Consider the following 21,310-nt stretch of genomic DNA (forward strand, 5'->3'; position numbering starts at 1 on the left):
CTTATTTAAACTCTAAACCTAAAATTCAAATTCAAACTAAATCAAAACAGAATCAAATCTAATTCAAATTAAATCTTTTTCTAAAAACTCTTAATTAGCTAATGATCTTTTCTGTGATTGAGATTCAGAACTTGGTGCTTTGCTTAGTTAAAATTATGGACATGAAACTTCAATCTTACGCCAACAAAATACTTGAAGTTGGAATGATTAGTGAATGATTAGAAAAAATTAGTGAAGGATCCAAAGCCTGGGAGTTGGGCCAAAGTCATGCGTTATACGCCTAAGTTTTGGTGTATAAAGCACATGCTTTCTTTTCTACTGGAAGGGCTTACTTTGTTGTGTGTATAACGCATGTATTTGGCGCATATACACTAGCCATTTTGTGTATATTGCATGGTGAAGATTGGCTCCTGAAAGGTGTACTTTGGCCATGCGTTATACGCGTGGTTCTTGCGTAAAAAGCATGGATTGAATTTGGCTGCTGGAAGGTGTACTTTGGCCATGCGTTATATGCATGGTTCTTGTGCATAACACGGATTGAATTTGGATCTTGGAAGGTGTGCTTTGGCTATGCATTATACGCGTGGTTCTTGCGTATAAGGCATCGCTTTCTTCAAAACTCCAAGGGCTTCAATTTTTGCATGTTTGGTCTAGAGAGCTCTATGTTTGTTCTAGGGATCTTTTTGTTTATTCTTGAGGCTTCTCTATTTGTCTCTCCTTCCTAGCTTCTAGTGCTTTGCTTGCTTGCTTCTTTTCATCATTGTTCTTGTTTATTTTCAACACTTTTCTATACATAACAAAGCTCAAAGAAACTTCAAGAAATATTGATTAAAGCATAAAAAATCTCAATTATAACAAGGAAATCACTAACTTTATTTAAGAAAATAATAAACAAAACAACTAAAGATGCTCATGTATTAAATAAAAAATAATACATACCGATTGTTCAAAGAAAAGTCAATAAAGATGGAAGGTGAAGGCTCCTACTTTATATAGATATATATGGATATGTCACGGTAATATTTCGCTATCAAAGTGACACAACCTGAAGCGTGACATTCTGGTGGTGAGGGTATTAAATGGAGTGGATGTCCAAACTAGCCAATAAAGGATGACTAGCTATTTTCCATGTTGCATTTATTTTGTTGTTGTTAATTGAAATCTTTTAATTGTCGTGTTAGCTATATCATACGTTGTATTTGTTCTCGTTCATATTTATTTATTTGTTTTATAATTTAACGTATTTCAAGGGTCTCAAGAACTATGCAAAAAATAACAGTAAGGCAATATCATACAAAATTGGAAGAAGTTTTGATCATATAAGAAAAATAAAAAAATAAATAACATTTTACATGGAATCCAACCAAATAAAAAAAATACAATACATAATATATAACTAAAATAAATCAAAGGCACTAGTCCGGTGGGTAGTGAAAGCGATGCCTCGTGCCACATCATGGGGGCTGTGTCTGACGTAATGGTCTTGTAGTCCTAGCTGGGGGAGGCGGAGGAACCTACGGAAATTATAACAAACGTATAACTAATGACTAATGGAAAGGTTGGTGTCTACCTGTTCGATGGACACCATGATAGAAATTAATTGTATATCCAAGACAATTTAAGACATCAGCAACGATATCCACCCTACAATGCTCGTGGTGGCTCAATCTGCTGCAGAGCACAACGACTAATACGTCTATGCAAACACCGCAGATTCCCAAGACAAGTTGCAACATCTATCAAAGTCTGCCAACAAGGGAATCCACTTGATTTGAACCAGATTGTTCGACTTATCCGACATCAGGTAACCCCTAATCATTACCAATATATAGTATCTCGTGTACTGTTAGAGAATGGCAGGATCTACATCAACTGGCATATGCTGCATCTTGTCCCTAAGCCACATGAGCTTGATCGAAAATGATAAGCAAAATAGGAACGAAGAATGAAAGGATAAGAAAAGACATAGACAAAATACGAAAGGGATAGAAAAAAGACACAACGAAAATATAAAAGGATAGATAAGGATTTTTCTACTAGACCTTTAAGAAACCTGTTCTTAGCAACCTAGGTCACTGGAAGGATTTTTTCTACTAGACCTTCAAAGAACCTGTCCTTGACAACCTAGATTAAAGGGATGAAAATTGAAATAACTAACGCGAAAGAATTACCTTAGGTTGGATCCTTCGAATTTCTTCATGCAACAAGTAAATCAAACTACTCACTTCACTTAATCTCACATAAAAAAACGTGCATATTAGAACCCATAAAATTTATTCAACAAAAGTTGTGTAAATTGTCTCACAAAAATATTTAAATAGAACCCCAATAGATTAGACTAAAAGATAAGATAAGATAACTTAATTTAAATCTCCTAAGATAAGATGACCTAATTTAAATCTCCTAAAGATAAAATAACTTAATCTAAATCATATTTGATCTTATTGGATTAGATCAGATTAATTTAAATTGAAAATTTCTAAAAATAATACTAAACAAATTAGAACTAAATTAAATCTTATAACAAATCCTAACAACAAAATAAACTAAAATAGAAACTACATAAATTCAAAAATAATTATTAAATTTGTATCTTCCACTGGACTTGAAAAATAATGTTGGGTCTCTTACTATCCTGACTTAGTCCAATGGGCCTTACGAGTTGTTGCCATTTTAGCATCACTGTTTTTTAGATGAACTCTTAGTCTCCTTAATATCCAAGACCGGCATAGTATAATTCTTCTAGTATTTAAATCCTTGAATATGACAAGATTACCATTCTACCTATTGTTTCTAAATGATGAAATGTCCTCTTGAACATGTATCATCCTCTCCCTCTTCAAAAAGATTCGTCCTTGAATCTGCATATATATCAAAGGGAGAAATATTTGATACTCTAAACACAATTAGACCATAATACCTACCAAAAAATTTATTCTTGCTAAAATTGTCCTTGGTAATTCCCACCACTTGGAATGGACTATCTTCTCTAGCAACAAGTGTTGTTTTTTCCTGAATGAGAAGCTCTTTTTCCCTCCAAAAAATTGAAACACAATCTCCGGATTCAAATACTATAGTTTGATGGCTCTTCTTTACCCACTAAATTGTAGCTATGTCTCTCATGTGTGAAAGTTCATCTTTTCAATCATACTTTCACCATCTAAAATAACACCATTACTCAAGAAAAAAAAATTTAAATAGTCAAATACTTAAAAATATTTAGAGATTCACGAGGATAACACCCAACAGAGTTATAAATATCAGAATTATGAGGATGCTCAATGTCTCGCATAGAATTATCCAAAATAGGCTTAACATGAAAGATATGCTCATCCGAACAACTAGCATAAATTAGCACATAAACAAACTCTTTAGAAAATAACTCAACAATGTGTGTGGAATCTTTAATATTTTGACTTGTAATTAGAAATATCATCATATTAAATCTATCCCCTGAAAATTTAATGATATGTGTACGTTTTATAATCCTAGGCAAACTAAGTAGAAAATTCATAAAAATATCAATCCATATATGAGTAGGAATAAGAAAAAAAATGCACAATATATTTAAGAAAGTTTGAGATTCAAGTTTTTTATAATACAATAAAATTAGAATAAATTCCGTTTACACTCCTACGTCTATGAGGCCAATAACAATATATAGATAACAAATATAAGATTTATTTTATTCTAGTATGGCATTTGAAATCAATATTCTCTCAAGCAACAAATATAGAACAAAAATCAGATTTAGTTGCATAAAAATTCTTCATATAATAAATACTTAATAAATTCTTCCATCATTGGCTTTGAAGGAGAACTAAAGATACGCTTAGAAGAACTTTTCTTCTTATGTCGATCTATAAGATTCTTCTTAAAATTAGGAACTTTGAATTTTGTCTTATCCTCAAACTTTGCTCCTTTAGAACCCTGTATAGAATTGGAGTCCCAAGAAAACTAAGTTTCCATAAATTGATGCTACTTTTCCCCTTCAATGGCCAAATAGACTAAATTCTCCATTATTGCATAATGGTGAAATTCGACCTTATCTGCAATTTTTTGTTTAATCCAATAAAAAATCGTCCCATAAAAATCTCAAGACTCCTTTTAATATTATCCTTGTCCATCAAATACAGAAACTCCTTGTGGTACTCCTTCACTTATTGTGAACCTTGTTTTAACCTACGAAATTTTTCAAAAAACTCGTTGTAGAAAGATGATACCACAAACCAGCTCCTTATGATTTTCTTCATCTTCTCTCAGCTACAAATCGGTCTTTTTTCATACCTTCTTTTAGATCTTCCTAACTCATTCCACCAGATACGAGCAGCGTTAGAAAATTTGGCTTCTACCAGTCGAGCCTTCTTTTCCTCTAAAAGGTTGCAATGTGCAAAAGTCGACTCTACCTTCCTTTTCCATTCGAAATAAGCTCCAAGATTGTTCCTCTCTTTAAATGCAGGATTTGCATCCTAAAATCTTTTTTCGCATATGAGATTCCTTCATCATCACTATCATAATTCTCAATCCTCATTGTTTCTGATTTGGAAACATGAAAAAAGGATAAAAGTAGACCTCACAATACTTTTCTCACGTGCATCACTTGAATTCGGTCACTCGTATTTGCACTCAATTCATGACTTTTACTCTCTTTTGAGCTTATCACTCTTGCCTTTTTTCACTATTGGATTATTTTAATAAGTTGTACTTCAGAAAATAAGGAATTGAGACACCAAACAAGATAATCAGAATGATAAAAACTTTTAACTTAACAGAAGACAACCAAAGTATGTGACAAAGAAAAAAATGAGTGATACTAAGCTGACAGAAACTAGAAAATTTTGAATCCTAATTAGAATCCAAGATAAATCTAGAAAGCTAAAATAAAGCTTGAAAATTGTATGGTTTTTTTTATTGTAGAAGCTTCAAAAAGAAAACTGAAAACTGTTAATTGGTTTATTTTTTCTGCGACTCTTTTTTTCGAAAATTATGTTTTTGTGACTATTTTTTTTCAGGGTGACTTCTTTTTTTTTTTTTTGCATATGCTGACTTTAAGATATAGTAATTGCAGAAATAAAAAATAAATAAAAATTTTTTAGTTTTTTTTTGGGACTTTAAAGTAAATTCGTAGAAATTGAAGAGAAAAATAAAGAGATTAAACAAGAACCCTAAAAAGTATAAATAAATAAGAATTTACCTACGACCTATAACTGATACTAGATGATAAGAAAAATAGGAATGAGAAATGAAAGGATAAGAAAAGACACAGATAAAATAGGAAAGGGATAAGAAAAGACACAGCGGAAACATAAAATGATGGATAAGAGTTTTTCAACTAGACCTCTAACAGACTTGTTCTTAGCAACCTAGGTCACTGGAAGGATTTTTCCTACCAGACCTTCAAAGAACCTGTCTTTGACAACTTACATCAAAGGGATGAAAATTGAAAAAACTAACACTAAAGAATTACCTTAGGTTGGATCCTTCAATTTTTTTCATGCAACAAGCAAAGAAAATTCCTCAATTCACTTGATCACACATAAAAAAAATGTGCATATTAGCACCTATAAAATTTGTTCATCAAAAGTTGTGTAAATTGTCTCACAAAAAATGTTTAAATAGACCCCTAACAAATTAGTCTAAAAGATAAAATAAGATAACTTAATTTAAATCCCCTAAAGATAAGATGCTTCATTAAATCTCCTAAAAATAAGATGACTTAAGTTAAATTTTCTAAAGATAAGATAACTTAATCTAAATCAGATTTGATCTTATTGGATTAGATCAGATTGATTTAAATTCATAATTTCTAAAACTACTACTAAACAAATCAAAACTAAATCAATATATATTTCTAACAAACACTAAAAATAAAATAAACTAAAATAGACACTATATAAATTTGAAAATAATTATTAAATTTGTGTCTTCCACTGGACTTGAAAAATACTGTTGGGCCTCTTGCTGTCTTGACTTAGTCCAATAGTCCTTATGAGTTGTCGCCATTTCAATATGACTATTTTTGAGACAAACTACATACTATAATTCTTCTAGTATTCAAATCCTTGAACATGACAAGATTACCATTCTACCCCTTGTCTCTAAGCATGCGGAGGCCTAGCACCAAGAAGATCCTCTACCCAATCCCACGTCGGGTGCTGGTAGTCTGGTACCATGTCTGAAAATCTCTCAAGCATCTACCCATTGGTTCTCCATTGTGCGTAACTCAAGTGGTATGCAACATCCTATAGAGTGATCGTGCACTCACCCCAAGACAAGTTGAAAGTGTGGGTCTCCAGATACTAGCGCTCTACAAATGCAGAAATTAGGGTATTGTCAAACACAAAGTCCCTGAACTACACCGTGTCACCAAATTCAACCTCCCTCAGATAAGAGAGAATGACGTCCGGTAGTGTAAGAGTGTGGCTAACTCTCCTAGGAAGTAGGAGAGGAAGCCTCTGTTAAATTAAAAAAATAAATTAATATGCGACTCAGATCAAAATAGAATATTTAAAAAAAATAAATTAAAATATTAAATAAAATTAAATTAAAATATCAATAGATATTTTTAAGTTACTAATATTGTTTTTGTTAAATTACTAAAATAAATAACTCTAAAATAAAAATAAAAGGTGTTAAATAATTATTTTAAATGTCTTGTGTCTATAGTTATCCATTTATTTTCTAAATCCAACGTTAAAGAAATTTATCTACATAGTTAACAATTTTAACAACTAATAAAAAATAAAATACCATATAACATAGGTTATGTTCCTAACACAACACCTACCCTAGTCAAACTAATATTCAGTATGATGACAAGTTACTTAGCGTAAATATTAACAATTAATATCAGTTAAAACAGTAACAAACATAAGATATGTTCCTAACATGACACATATTCTAGTCATACATATTAGTACAATAAATATAACGTTATGATTTTTTAGTTCCAAATAAGAATAAGGCAGCTACTCTAGTCATACATATTAGTATAATAAATATAATTTTATGATTTTTTAATTCAAAATAAAAACATAACAACATTAACTTAAAAGTATAACCTGAAAGTCAATAATCCAGCGATGTGCCACGAGCCGTTCAGACAGTTGATATCATTGTTCCTTGTCTCTGCATGTTCCATAAAATTCATTTCACTCAAATATCTTAAGAAAAGAGGGTCTAAGAGAGAACAGAGAGGTTACAAACGGATAAAAAGTGATATTGAAAAGGCATTGTGAACGAATTACATATATAGGCACTGTTTGCACTGATTTTATTTACAGTATAAACGAGTTGATAGTATATATATTTCGTTTACAATATAAATAAATGTTGAAGGCGTCTTTGGAGTGATCTCGTAGTTCCTACGATGTGAAGATGTGGAGATGATGGGGATAAGCATTGTGCATTCAAAACACATTTATCGATGTACGTATTTTATCTCATTTATACGATAATAATTCATAAAATGATAAATTACCTACAAATTACATATTTCAATAAATAAAAAAAAATTAGCATATTTACTTAAAAAAATTCTAGGGTAAAAAACCTAAATAAACTAATGTCAACCCAAATTTACGCAAATCTCCCAAACGGAAAAATGTCGTGCATGTCCCTAAAGGATTTTTCTATGTAAATCGAAGTAACCATACTCGATTTAGCATCATTAGTAGTAAATTAAAACAAGCATATTCGATTTAGTAGCGTTTCATGCAAATCGAATCACACTCATTCGATTTATACATGTATGGTTAGGGTTCCTAGTGAATCGAACTAGCACAATTCAATTTACCATGCTCATAATATCCATGAATAAATCGACACAGGGCAAGTCGATTTACTATGTATTCAGCAAGATATATAAATGGATGTAAGTTAATTCGATTTACTAGGCCACAAATGTATATAAATATTTGTTGAATATGAATTCCTCATTATAGTGATATGCAATGGCTAGTGATGAGAATTTTTAGTTTGGTGCACTATAAAGGATCGATTAAGAAAAAAATGCGTTCTGGAATTATGTTTACTGATAAGGATCCGCTTTGTATTTTTTTCAAACCTTCAACGAGTTTCACCGAGTTTCAAAATACTATAATCCAAAAATTGGGGCTACAAGACATGAAACGGATGGAGAAAGTTATTCTATTGAATTTTGATTTTCGTTTTGACAGTTGATGTGAAGTACGATTCGTTCATCATAGGCAGCGCGAAGATCTACAAGTTCTGTTCCATTATCGCTGGCAATTCCTAGAGGTGTGAACCCTTGAGCTGTTGGCCAAGCTTGTGGATGTGGTCTCTAGTTCAGAAAGTTCTAACCGAAATCCTTAGCCTTCAACCACAGTAGCTTGCTCTAGTTCGAGGCCTGTTGGTGCCTCTTCATCTCTGCCCGTGATTGAGTCTGAGGCAGCTTTGATTGCCTCTTGGTCTAAGCCACTGATCTAAACCGTACTCGTGACGGAGAAGTGGGTGACACTAGATCATTCGGTGATGTTACGATTGCGATGGCTAGCATTCCTGATGTGGTACCGGAATCCCAACAGGGTGGAGCACCGGATGGTGTAGAAGATGTATTCCAGGATGAGAATGATGATAATGTAAAGCCCATCACGATTGCCGATGATAGCGATGATGAGCTAGCAAGGTGTACTCCATCTGGGGGTGGTGGAGCGGCTAGTTCAGGAACTCTGCAGTACTCTCCGCGCTTTTCAACTTTGAACTTAGATGCCATGAGACAACAAGGGGTAGTTGGCGTGCCTGTTGGATTTGGGGCCAGAGACACACAAGATACAGGAAGGCTAGTTGAGTTCAAAGTTGATCAGCAGTTTCAGGATAAAGAGGAGGTCGTGCTGAGTGTGAAGACTTATAGCATCTGATGTGGGATTGAGTATAAAGTGTTGGAATCCGATTATCGCAAGTACAATGGGAAGTGTAAGAAATTCGGCAACGGGTGTGCATGGTTGATTCGTATAATGAAGTAAATCCCTAATCTGTAGTGCGCGAGTTGAGGTCCCTTCTCACTCGATGTCGGCTGATAACCTGACCACTTGCCACCCAAGAAATGTTATCAACAAGTGACAAAAAATCAAAAAAATGGGAGCAGAAAAAACAAATGGTAATCAATTGCGTACCTCATGGCCAAGGGCCAGTGAGAGGCGTCAGACCCATCGGGCCTAAAACCCTGGAACCGCCAGGAGATCCATGACTGGAGGAGCTGCAGTGGTCCTACCAACTTAACCATATGCTTATTGGCCACACGGCGTAGGCACCTGTATAACCATGACAGAGTGGCAGATCCCCAACTATATCTGCCCATTTTTTCTAACCTCGCTACATATAACAGCCACCTGATATGCATTCGGGCACCAAACTTGACACCAAAGAACTGTGTCGATAATAGCATCATGATATATGCTCTCGTGTACCTCATGAGTGTCTCCTTGTCTATGCCCTCCGGAAGGTCACTAAATGTCTCCTGCATCCAAGTGCACTTCACAGTGAACTTGTTGATGAAGTCCGGTGGCGGCAGCACACCCAACAACTCCTTAAATCAAGCCCATGCCAAACAGCCTCCGTCGATGTACCACTCAAAGTCCGTCAGACATCTGCTGACGTACTGTCTGTCGATTGGGAGCCCTAGATGGTAGGCTACATCTTGTAGCGCAATCATGCATTCACTGAATGGGAGATGAAATGTGTAAGTCTCCGGATACCATCTCTCTACAAATGGACTGACTAATGGCTCATCCAACCTAAACCAATGGTCGTTGAGCCTCGCGAGATAGGCCAGGCCAGCCATACGAAGGTACAGCATGATCCTATCGTCTAACGATATACCATGATGCCTCCTCATACTCATGATACAGCGGTGGGGCTGCATGACATTGAAAAATTTTTCTTAGCATCATAACACTTTATAAAACAACAATCACCTAAAACAGATAATTTTAATAAAAAAAATACTTTAACCAGAATTCTATTAAACTCTCAAAATCCATTATCCAGTATGCATTTGTGATTTAGATACAATAACACATTATTATCCTTATATCAATACTCTAACCACTATTTGAGATTTAAAGATTCTATCAATTATAATATTCAAGTTATAAATAATTTAATATCATTAACCATCTTCTAACACACTACTACCTCTAAATCAAAATTCTAACTACTACTTGAAGTTTAGACATTCTAATCATCCTAATAATCAAGTTCTAAGCGATTTGATATCACTAACAATTATTTATTTCTTACAGAAAATAAAAAAAAAATTAAATTTTATTCACCAACCTCTTCATACACATTACCAGCGATATGTGCAACTCTATCCAAACTATATATAGTGATTATTCATGTAAATTGAATGAGACTATTTCGATTAACATTGAACAACCAAGCTATACAAATCGAATCAAGTCATATCGATTTACTAGGGTGTAATTTGAATTACTATAGGCACAAACCTTGGGCTAATTCAAACTACCCAAATTCGAATTACTATGGATGACATGAAATCGTGTGCATTGCTTAGTAAATTTATGGGTTCTAATTCGATTTAGTGGGAGCATGGCTAAATCGACATGGGTAAATTTGATTTATGTGTAGTACAAGGTTCACTACAAGATTTTTGTTTATTTGTGGCAGTTTTTTTCTTATTTGTGGAGGTTTCTAAAACTCCCAAAATTTGAGGTGCCATGAGGTTTTTTGTGGGAGTTTTTAAGAACCTCCACAATCTATTTAGTGGGGGGTTTTGTGTATATTTAGTGGGAGTTTTACATTGGACTTCTGTGGCAGTTTTAAATCATTTTTGTGGCAGTTTAAAACTTCCACAAATTAATTTTTAAATTTAACAAAAATTAACTATTTTGTGAGATTTTCAAACCTCCACAAATCTTATAATATTTTATTAATTTTTAATTTCAAATCATCGATTAGTCTCATTTCATTTACATACTCTCAAATTAGAAATTTATTTTTTAATATCAAAATTTAAAAATAAAATTTTTTATAATACAATTCCTCAATATAAGACATAAATCTATATATAAAAAATTCTCAATGTCAATAGTTCCAAACATAATTGCATATGGTATTGTTCTACATAACTATTACTGTTTTTCTTTAAAAAGTAAAATAAAACAATTTCAATATTTCAATATCATCTAATTACATAAAAGTCTCAAATATTTGTCCTCGTCGTTGCTATCACAAGCTGATCTCCTAGCATCAAAGGGAGTAGTAGGCTCGCTTTCAACATCATTAGCTTGTATGTAAACATAAGATGTTATTAGTAATTTTGGTAAAGTTAAGCATCAAGATGAGGTCTATGGTAAGTGTAAAGAATTTAATTAAAAAGTTCCTATGTTATTAGTAATTTTGAGAGAATACAACAAATAATATAAAGCCATATTTATATATGCTTTGATCTAATCCAATCCAATAACTAACCAATTTTTCTTCAATTATTATAGCACTATGTTGAAGGGACATGAAATCTTGGGGTTTGGATTCTTTGTCATTCATTTATGGCATCTATGCAAAGTACATGGTTGATCCTGCACTCTAGTACAATTGGGTATACCAACAAAAATCCAAGGTCCTTCATTGATCATGCACCCTACTTCGCCACCAACATTGATATCGGCAGTACACTGCAATTTGTGCACGAAACCAAGCTCAGCATTGAAACATGCATAAATGGTAGAATGACAAATTAAGAAAAGAGTGGGAACATAACCTGTCTAGACTGGTAGCCCCAAACTCTGAGAGTCTCATTAATACATGTAGTATAAAGCTTGTCGAAACCAGAAGGTAGAGCTATTCCACTCACAACCTGTTTAGTTCAACACAAAACTAACCCATCAACTTCAAGAACGATCATGATTATGTTACTAAAATTGTTTTACTTTTACCTTGGTGTGGCCTTCAAGCTGAGTCAGCAAAGAAAAACTATCCCCACAACTCCAAGAATGAATGAACTTACACCTCTCACCATAATCACAATTTTCCTACACCCAGTAATTACATATTTTATCAGCCTTCCTAACTGCTCTATGATCACCTCCACCACTGCCATGGCCCCACGTTGAAGTGGCATTCATAAAATTTTGGCTCCGGCAGCCATTATTATTATTATTATTATTATTATTATTATTATTATTATTATTATTATTATTATTATTATTATTATTATTATTATTATTACAGGATATGTGTGATATTACAGAGTTTAATTAGTCAACATTTAAAAAATATATTTGCCCTAAAAGCATAGTAAGATTGTTTAACAACATAATCACATATCATCTTGCCAATAACAAGCATATAGCAACACAAGATAGTTTATATATATTTACTTAGTATTTTTTTATTATGTCGATAGCTTTGCTGACAAGCCAATAAACACCAAGTGAATGCTTAAAACGAGTGTGTGCAGTTTTAGGGTAAACCGTATGGGTTAGACCTGTATTACATTAAAATCAAACATTCAAAGTTAGGGCTTAATTTTGATCGACTAAGTGCATACTTCCTCACATATAACATGACAATATCCATATGCTCTTCCATAAAACTATATACTAAATTCGATAAACATAGAGTTATTTCATGAATCCTATTTGACTACTTCATTCACATGTAGTAAGTTGACTCACCTAGCTGCATAAATTTAAAACAAGAAAAAAAAAAGTTTCAGAAATAGTGTGAAGTTGTCAAGCTTCTGCAGAAATTTGAACCTTTTAATCTTCTTATTGTAGGCTCAATTGTATGTTATGTAGTCATTCAAACTTTTAAGGGGTAAGTATTATTTTAGTCCCTAAAGTTTGAGGTCAAAATCAAAATCGTCCTTAATCTTTTTTTCAATTTAAATTTATCCCAAACGTTATATTTAAGTATTAAAATAATCCCTTTTGACAAATTTACCCTTTATAAAATTTAATAATTAAAAAAATATCTTTCTTCTCCTACCACATCATCTTCCTCCTTTTACCCAGCGCCGCTTCTCTCAGTCTTAGAGAGCAGCCTCTTCTCCTTTTTCCTCTCACACCCGCATCTCCGCCTCCACCCGCGACAATCTGCTCGCCTCCTGCAGTCTAGCGGCGCCTCTGCCTCCACCAATAGCATCCTCGTCGTTGCCGCCTCCACTTGTGTCGCTTCCCCTCCTCCATTGGCGACGTTGCTTCACCTCCACCCACAACAAACTCACCTCCAGCAGTCTAGAGGCGCCTCTGCCTCCGCCAACAATGTACCTGTCTCTGCCATCGCCCACATTCTCTATTACCAGTAAGTTACTAACTTTTCCAGATCCCACAAATAAATGTCTTTGCTTCTTAACCGTTTTATATAACTTTCGAATTCTTGCTTTGAAGATGAAGTGTATTGAATGAATTGTGCTGATTAGTAGGGAAACAAGGTTTGACCTTAAGCAGCATAAAGCTTAGGTTGGCCATTAATGAAGAGGCTCATGAACTCTTCACCATCGACAGTTTCCTTTTCAATGTGATGTTGGGCAAGCTTGTGAAGGATGTCAATGTGGGTGGTTATGATTTGCTTACCTCATGTAATATGATATGAATTTGGGGATTTATTTTTTATTCTTGTAATTGGATTTTTGATTCTTTTAATTGGATATGAATTTGGGGATTTCTGGTTGTAGTTGGAGCTGAATTTTGTTAACAATATTTAAAGATTTTTAGTTCTTGTTTCTAAAGTATTGGAAAGGTGAAAATGGAGAAAGAAGGATGGAAGAAAGTGATGGTGGAATATGAAAGAAAACGATGGAGGATATGAAGGAGGTGATGGAGGAAGATGAAGTTGAAGGAAGATGAAGGAAGATGATGAGTGGATATTTTATACCCTTTTTGGTACTATTTTCTTAGTGTTTTTAGTTATATTTTACTAAGTTTTAGTATGTTTTAGTGAAAAATTCACCTTTTGGATACTACTTTGAGTTTTTGTATTTTTCTTATGATTTCAGGTAATTTTTTGGTGAAATTGGCAAGTTTTGGCAAAGTCTGATTCAGCGGCACCGAAAGGATAGCAGATGCTGTCAAATCCTGATCTCCGTGCATTCCAATGAGCATTTCTTAATTTACAAAGATCCCATTTACGCGCTCTCAATAGCATTGGAAAGCTAGCTTCTAGGACTTTCTATCAATATATAATAGTTTATACTTTTATTTGGATTGGACTGCTCAAAATGGGCATTGAACGCCCAACTTACTCCCTTTCTGGCGTTCAACGCCCAATAAGGACCAAGACCAGCGTTAAACGCCCAAAACTGGCGTACAACACCACCAAGGGAGCACAAGGCAGTGGGGACACCCCCTAGTGGGCGTTCAACGCCTACTCATCCAAGTTGAACGCCAAGCTCAGCCCAAACACTCACCAAGTGGGCCCATAAGTGGATTTTCGCCCCCTTTAGTTCAGTTTATCTCATTCTTGTAATTTTTAATTATTAGATTAATATATATAGGAGAAAATCACCAATGTTTAGGATCTTCTTAACCTATCACACATTATTTTCTATTTTCTGTAAAGTATAAGCAACCAAACCTCCTAGGTTAAGGATAAGAGCTCTGCATATTCCCATGGATTAATATTATTTCTTTTCTACTTTAATATATGTTTGATTCCATTCTATGATGTATTATCGTTCTTCATCTTTATGAATTTAGGGTGGAACAAAAGTATGACCCCTTATTCCACATGAGCTCTTGCGAAGCCTTAACTGGATAGTATTAAGCTGCAGCTTGAGAATACATCACAGATTTCAACAAGTTATCTGGGCTAATTGGAATAAGTGACATAGAATCTCGTTAGTCATGGGTAATTGAGGTCTCTGTGGCATTAAGACTAGAATAATGAGCATCATTCTTAGATCCAGAAGATCTGACTTTGTCTGTGGCGTTTTGAGTAAGATCATCAGAGATTGAATTGCGTGAGCTTCACCCTCATTCAGATTGAATGACTATTAGCACCGGCATTTGATGCGAATCAGAGGAGATTGGTGCACGAAATTGTGATCTCCAGGCTCGAACAAATCCTGGTAATGGCTCCAAAGCTTGGTGCTATGATCTTAATTCATGATTGTCACAACTTCGATACAACTAACCAGCAAGTGCACTGGGTCGTCCAAGTAATACCTTACGTGAGTAAGGGTCGAATCCCACGGAGATTGTTGGTATGAAGCAAGCTATGGTCACCTTGTAAATCTCAGTCAGGCAGATATAAAGTGATGAAGATGTTTTCGAATGTTATATAATAAAATAGGGATAGAGATACTTATGTAAATCATTGGTAGAAATTTCAGATAAGCGAATGGAGATGCTTTTTGTTCCTCTGAACCTCTGCTTTTCTGCTATCTTCATCCAATCAGTCTCACTCCTTTCCATGGCTGGCTTTATGCAAGGGCATCACCGTTGTCAGTGGCTACATCCCCTCCTCTCAGTGAATAATATGCTCACGCACCCTGTCACGGCACGGCTATTCATCTGTCGGTTCCCGATCATGCTGGAATAGGATTCACCCTCCTTTTGCGTCTGTCACTAACGCCCAACAATCGCGAGTTTGAAGCTCGTCACAGTCATTCAATCATTGAATCCTACTCGGAATACCACAGACAAGGTTTAGACTTTCCGGATTCTCTTGAATGCCGCCATCATTCTAGCTTACGCCACGAAGATTCTAGTTAGGAGATCTAAGAGATATTCATTCTAGCTTAATTCATGTAGAACAGAAGTGTTTGTCAGGCACGCGTTCATGAGGGGGAAGGATGATGAGCGTCACACATAATCATCACCTTCATCACGTTCTTGGGTGCGAATGGATATCTTAGAAGAGAAATAAGAAGAATTGAATAGAAAACAGTAGTACTTGCATTAATCTTTGAGGAACAGCAGAGCTCCACACCTTAATCTATGGAGTGTAGAAACTCTACCGTGAAAATACATAAGTGAAAGTCCAGGCATGGCTGAGATGGCCAGCCCCTCTGATCTAAGAACCAGACGTCCAAAGATGATCCTAAGATCCTAAGATGATCAAAAGATTCCTAATACAATAGTAAAAGGTCCTATTTATAATAAACTAGTCACTAGGGTTTACATGAGTAAGTAATTGATGCATAAATCCACTTCCGGGGCCCACTTGGTGTGTGTTTGGGCTGAGCTTAAGTGTTGCACGTGCAGAGGCCATTTGTGGAGTTGAACGCCAGTTTCTGTGCCAGTTTGGGCATTCAACTCTGGTTTTGGGTCCTTTTCTGGCGCTGGACGCCAGATTTGGGCAGAAGGCTGACGTTGAACGCCAGTTTATGTCGTCAATTCTTGGCCAAAGTATGGACTATTATATATTGCTGGAAAGCGCTGGATGTCTACTTTGAGTGCAGGGAGGTCAGAATCCAACAGCATCAGCAGTCCTTTTTCAACCTCTGAATCTGATTTTTGCTCAAGTCCCTCAATTTCAGCAAGAAAATACCTGAAATCACAGAAAAACACACAAACTCATAGTAAAGTCCAGAAATGTGAATTTAACATAAAAACTAAGGAAAACATCCCTAAAAGTAACTAGATCTTACTAAAAACATACTAAAAATAATGTCAAAAAGCGTATAAATTATCCGCTCATCACAACACCAAACTTAAATTGTTGCTTGTCCCCAAGCAACTGAAAATCAAATAGGATAAAAAAAGAAGAGAATATACTATAAATTCCAAACTATCAATGAAACATAGCTTCAATCATATGAGCGGGACTTATAGCTTTTTGCTTCTTGAATAGTTTCGGCATCTCACTTTATCCATTGAGGTTCAGAATGATTGGCATCTATAGGAACTCAGAGTTCAGATAGTGTTATTGATTCTCCTAGTTCAGTATGATGATTCTTGAACATAGCTTCTTTATGAGTCTTGGCCGTGGCCCTAAGCACTTTGTTTTCCAGTATTACCACCGGATACATAAATGCCACAGACACATAATTGGGTGAACCTTTTCAGATTGTGACTCAGCTTTGCTAAAGTCCCCAATTAGAGGTGTCCAGGGTTCTTAAGCACACTCTTCTTTTGCTTTGGACCTTGACTTTAACCGCTCAGTCTCAAGTTTTCACTTGACACCTACACGCCACAAGCACATGGTTAGGGACAGCTTGGTTTAGCCGCTTAGACCAAGATTTTATTCCTTTAGGCCCTCCTATCCACTGATGCTCAAAGCCTTGGGATCCTTTTTATTTGCCCTTGCCTTTTGGTTTTAAGGGTTATTGGCTTTTTCTGCTTGCTTTTTCTTTTTCTTTCTATTTTTTTTCTATTCTTTTTTTTTTCACCCCTTTTTTTTTTCTTTTTTTTTTCTGCAAGCTTTGTTCTTTGCTGCTTTTTCTTGCTTCAAGAATCATTTTTATGATTTTTCAGATTATCGAATAACATGTCTCCTAGTCATCATTCTTTCAAGAGCCAACATATTTAACATTCTTAAACAACAACTTCAAAAGACATATGCACTGTTCAAGCATACATTCAGAAAACAAGAAGCATTGTCACCACATCAATATAATTAAGCTAAGTTCAAGGATAAATTCGAAACTCATGTACTTCTTGTTCTTTTGAATTAAAACATTTTTCATTTAAGAGAGGTGATGGATTCATAGGACATTCATATCTTTAAGACAAAGTTACTAACTACTAATGATCATGTAATGAAGGCACAAACATAGATAAGCACATAACATAGAAAATGAAAAGCAGAAGAATTAAGAACAAGGAATGAATCCACCTTAGTGATGGTGGCATTTCCTTCTTGAGGAATCAATGATGTCCTTGAGCTCTTCTATGTCTCTTCCTTGCCTTTGTTGCTCCTCCTTCAGTGCTTTTAGATATTCTCTGATTTCATGAAGGATGATGGAGTGCTCTTGATGTTCCACCCTTAGTTGCTTCCAATAATTGTGTGGAAGAAAATGTATCCCTTGAGGTATCTCAGGGATCTCTTGATTTGCAGTCAAATGTTCTACCACTGAGCTATAGACCCTTGATGGAAGCTTTTGTCTTCCCTTTCCTCTTTCTAGAGGTTTCTCTGGCCTTAGGTGCCACCAATGGTTATGGAAAAAACAAAAAAGATATGCTTTTACCACACCAAACTTAGAATGTTGCTCGCCCTCGAGCAAAAGAAGAAAGAATAAGAAGAAGATATGGAGGAGATGGATGGGAATGTGTATTCGGCCATATGGGTGGGATTGGGTGGGAGAGAGATGTTAAATTTTTGAAGGTAGTGGGTGTATGGATGTGAGTGGTAAATGGAAAACAAAGATGATCATGAATGGAAAGAGAGATGATGAGGTAGGTGGGGATCCTGTGGGGTCCACAGATCCTGAGGTGTCAAGGCATTTACATCCCTGCACTAATTTAGGCATGTAAAATGCCCTTGCACACAACTCTGGGCGTTCAGCGCCAGGTTGGTGCCTATTTTGGGCGTTCAACGCCCCTTTGCTGCCATTTCTGGCGTTGAACGCCAGAACCATGCTTGTTCTGGGCGTTCAGCGCCAGGATGCTCCCATTCTGGGCGTTCAGCGCCAGAACTATGCTCTGTTCTGGCGTTTGAACGCCAGACAGATGCTCCTCCAGGGTGTGATTTTTCTTCTGCTGTTTTTGATTCCGTTTTTGATTTTTTTGTTTATTTTGTGACTTCACATGATCATGAACCTAAGAAAACATGAAAAACAATAAAAATAAGAATTAGATAAACATTGGGTTGCCTCCCAACAAGCACTTCTTTAATGTCAATAGCTTGACAGTGGGCTTTCATGGAGCCTCACAGATGTGCAGAGCTTTGTTGAGACTCTCCAACACCAAACTTAGAGTTTGGATATGGGAGTTCAACACCAAACTTAGAGTTTGGTTGTGGCCTCCCAACACCAAACTTAGAGTTTGACTGTGGGGGCTCTGGTTGACTCTGCTTGGAGAGAAGCTTTTCCTGCTTCCTCTCCATGGTTGCAGAGGGAGATCCTTGAGTTTTGAATATAAGGGAGTTCTCATTCCATTGAAGGACTATTTCACCTCTGTCAACATCAATCACAGCTCTTGCTGTGGCCAGGAAAGGTCTTCCTAGGATGATGGATTCATCCTCTTCCTTTCCAGTATCCAGGACTATGAAATCAGCAGGGATGTAAAGGCCCTCAACCTTTATTAATACATCTTCTACTTGTCCATAAGCCTGTTTTCTTGAGCTGTCTGCCATCTCCAGTGAGATTTTAGCAGCTTGCACCCCATAGATTTCCAGTTTCTCTATTACAGAGAGGGGCATGAGGTTTATTCCTGAACCAAGGTCACACAGAGCCTTAAAGATCATGGTGCCTATGGTACAAGGTAATATGAACTTTCCAGGATCCTGTCTCTTCTGAGGCAATGTCAGTTGATCCAGATCACTTAGTTCATTGATGAACAAGGGAGGTTCAACTTCCCATGTATTAATGCCAAATAATTTGGCATTCAGCTTCATGATTGCACCAAGAAACTTGGCAGTTTGCTCTTTAGTAACATCCTCATTCTCTTCAGAAGAGGAATACTCATCAGAGCTCATGAAGGGCATAAGGAGGTTCAATGGGATCTCTATGGTCTCTAGATGGGCCCCAGAGTCCTTTGGTTCCTCAGAGGGAAGCTCCTTATTGACCACTGGACGTCCCAGGAGGTCTTCCTCCTTGGGATTCACGTCCTTTCCTCTCCTCACAGGTTCGGCCATGGCGCTTATGTCAATGGCCTTGCACTCTGCTTTTGGATTCTCTTCTGTATTGCTTGGGAGAGTACTAGGAGGGATTTCAGTGATCCTTTTACTCAGCTGGCCCACTTGTGCTTCCAGATTTCTAATGGAAGACCTTGTTTCATTCATGAAACTTACAGTGGCTTTAGATAGATCAGAGACTAGATTTGCTAAATTAGAAGCATTTTGTTCAGAGTTCTCTGTCTGTTGCTGAGTTGATGATGGAAAAGGCTTGCTGTTGTTAAACCTGTTTCTTCCACCATTGTTAAAGCCTTGTTGAGGCTTTTGATCCTTCCATGAGAAATTTGGATGATTTCTCCATGATGAGTTATAGGTGTTTCCATAAGGTTCACCTAAGTAGTTCACCTCTGCTATTGCAGGGTTCTCAGGATCATAAGCTTCTTCTTCAGGAGAAGCCTCTTGAGTACTGTTGGATGCAGCTTGCATTCCATTCAGACTCTGAGAAATCATATTGACTTGCTGAGTCAATATTTTATTCTGAGCCAATATGGCATTCAGAGTATCAACTTCAAGAACTCCCTTTTTCACAGGCGTCCCATTACTCACAGGATTCCTTTCAGAAGTGTACATGAACTGGTTATTAGCAACCATGTCAATGAGTTCTTGAGCTTCTGCAGGCGTTTTCTTTAGGTGAATGGATCCACCTGCAGAAGTGTCCAGTGACATCTTTGATAGCTCAGATAAACCATCATAGAATATATCCAGGATGGTCCATTCTGAAAGCATGTCAGAAGGACACTTTTTGATCAACCGTTTGTATCTTTCCCAAGCTTCATAGAGGGATTCACCTTCTTTCTGTCTGAAGGTTTGAACATCAGCTCTAAGCTTGCTCAGCTTTTGAGGAGGAAAGTACTTGGCTAAGAAAGCCGTGACCAGCTTATCCCAAGAGTTCAGGCTGTCTTTGGGTTGAGAATCCAACCATAATCTAGCTCTGTCTCTTACAGCAAAAGGGAAAAGCATGAGCCTGTAGACTTCAGGATCTACTCCATTAGTCTTAACAGTATCACATATCTGCAAGAATTCAGTTAAGAACTGAAAAGGATCTTCAGATGGAAGTCCATGAAACTTGCAGTTCTGCTGCATCAGAGAAACTAATTGAGGTTTCAGCTCAAATTTGTTTGCTCCAATGGCAGGAATGGAGATGCTTCTTCCATGTAAATTGGAATTAGGTGCAATAAAGTCACCAAGCATCCTCCTTGCATTATTATTATTTTCGGCTGCCATCTCCTCTTCTTGTTTGAAAATTCCTAACAGGTGCTTACTGGTTAGTTGTAATTCAGAGTCCTTTCAGGTTCTGGATCTGCTTCAACAAGAATATTCTTGTCCTTGCTCCTGCTCATATGACAAAGAAGAAGGCACAGAAAAATAATAATAATAGAGATCCTTTTTTTTTTTGAATGAGGGAGAGATGTTAGTAGATGAATAAAATAAAAAAAAAATAGAAGGAGATGAGAGAGAAGAGAATTTTCGAAAATAATTTTTGAAAAAGAGTTAGTGATTTTTGAAAATAGTTTTTGAAAAATGTTAGTAATTTTCGAAAATTAAGATT

At 36.0% G+C, this 21,310-nt stretch overlaps 1 non-coding gene across 1 annotated transcript; it reads left to right on the forward strand.

Annotated features, from left to right (window-relative positions):
• The first annotated feature begins 20,481 nt into the window (after nucleotides 1-20,481).
• LOC148550986 (small nucleolar RNA R71) lies at nucleotides 20,482-20,589 on the forward strand. The gene has a single exon (XR_015893069.1). It is a non-coding gene; the product is annotated as a small nucleolar RNA R71 (small nucleolar RNA).
• The last annotated feature ends 721 nt before the right edge of the window (nucleotides 20,590-21,310 follow it).

The sequence above is a fragment of the Arachis ipaensis genome, chromosome B7 (assembly GCF_059453495.1).
Source record: "Arachis ipaensis isolate K30076 ecotype BB chromosome B7, ASM5945349v1, whole genome shotgun sequence".
Taxonomy (NCBI): Eukaryota; Viridiplantae; Streptophyta; class Magnoliopsida; order Fabales; family Fabaceae; genus Arachis; species Arachis ipaensis.